Here is a 1,860-nt window from a genome sequence, read left to right as displayed (position 1 = left end):
TGTGTGTGATCACTCTCATTGTTTCGTTGCTGGATCCTTCAGGTGCTTGCTGGTTCCTAGGGATTTTGCCCAGTTGCAACATTTTTCATATTTTGTCCTGTTAACAATTTTACTTGTGTTTTACTGGTTTTTTTTCATTAATTTTCAAGATAATTAAGCAGAAGGTTCCCTCGGGAGTGATCACACACGTAGCTTTTATCAAAACCAAAATATTTGGGGATCTAAATGTGGTTAGCGTGTGTTCCATGAACAAAGGCAACATTGATGTGTTCTTTAACGAGGGCCATACAAATGATTGTTAGGTCATATTCTTGAAAATAAAAAAGAGAAAGAATGCTCGATCCATGTCTGGTCCATGCCATTAATCATTCGTCTCATGATGGAGAAACTTCACAATCATTCGTTCATGATAGAGAGAGGTTCATAGAAGTGGCAATTTTAATTGAGCAAGGAAACAGCCCAGTGTTCATGGGCAAAATGTTATTACTTTGGACAGGTTAGAAACAGAAGGCCATAACATTCTCATATGATTCATGCAATATCAATATAAGCACTTTGGCACTTCTGTTTGTATAATTGAATTCGCAGATTCATATTTTGTGCTAACAATTCACATCAAGCTAGAGGGGCTAGCATGATTGGCACATAAATATACTCCAAATTGAAGCTCGTCCCCATAGCATTTCTCCACTCAAGTTTGGCTACTGAGTTTGGCTTAGATTCTGGAAGTATACTAGTCAAATAATGGAAAGGACGATGAGCGGTACAAAACATTTTAAAAACCATGGATATTCTTTAGGTTTTAAACTTCATGTTTTAGAGAAGATAACTCTATGCAGGTTGTGAGAGTTGATGGACTTTGTGGAGATGTAACGCTATGGAACGTGTTTGATCGAGAAATGAATTTTGTCTCTACGCAGGAGTTTGAAAGGATTTCAGGAATGACAGTATCATAGTCAAGAGGAAAGGTAAAGAATATTTATTTTGGTAAATGTGCTCAAAGAAATAATGTATTTTTTTTTAATTTTTTCCTGTAATTAATTACGCGGCGATCCAGCTTTCGGCTCAGCCTTGCAAATTACAATTTGACCCTCTTTGAGCATTGTCTCGTTGTTGTCTTGCGAGAGTAGTGAGGACTACTAATTTTATTGAACTTCTTTCCCTAAATTACACCTTCAAAAATCACAACCGTTAAATTTATGAAACCACTTGCAATGAACGATAATACTACTTTGCCACCAAGCTATTTTTAAGCATAAATCTGTACAAAAAATGACAAAATTTTACAGGAGAGCCGGTGAAGAAGATTGGGATGGAAAGATGAATTGCTGCCATGGAAACCCAAAATCCCCATCGCCACCCTTTGTTGTCTTTCGGAAAACTCATAAAGCATGTCTTGGTTTCTTCCACAATTTTTGTTGAAATCCTTCTTAACTCGCTCCAAAAGGGCAATTGGGGGATTTGTCTGCCAGCAGATCAACGGCACAACAACCGAAAAAAAAAAATTGCAGGTTAGAGAAATGTATTCCGAAAGAATTAGGATGTTAATTAAACAGAGACAAATAAAAAAAAAAATTAGGGTTGTTCTGAATAGTAATTCGCATGGATCAATTTGGGAGAGCAAACCTTTGGAAGTGTCGATCTCTTTCCTTAAAGAGACCTTGTAAAAGAAGAGAAAAGTATTATAAATCAGTATTTTTGAAATAGGAATAATTAGGGTTATCTGAGCAATAACCAATAAAAAATCAATTTGTTTTTTTTTTTTGGGTTTTGAAAAAAATATAATAATATTTGGGTTAAAAAAGTCCAATGAGAAAGGGACAAGATCCAACAGCTCAGGTATAAATTGTTCCTTCTCAA

The sequence above is a fragment of the Populus alba genome, chromosome 2 (genome assembly GCF_005239225.2).
Source record: "Populus alba chromosome 2, ASM523922v2, whole genome shotgun sequence".
NCBI classification, from domain to species: domain Eukaryota; kingdom Viridiplantae; phylum Streptophyta; class Magnoliopsida; order Malpighiales; family Salicaceae; genus Populus; species Populus alba.
The sequence above is the reverse complement of the archived record's forward strand: the minus strand, read 5'-3'. Positions refer to the sequence as shown.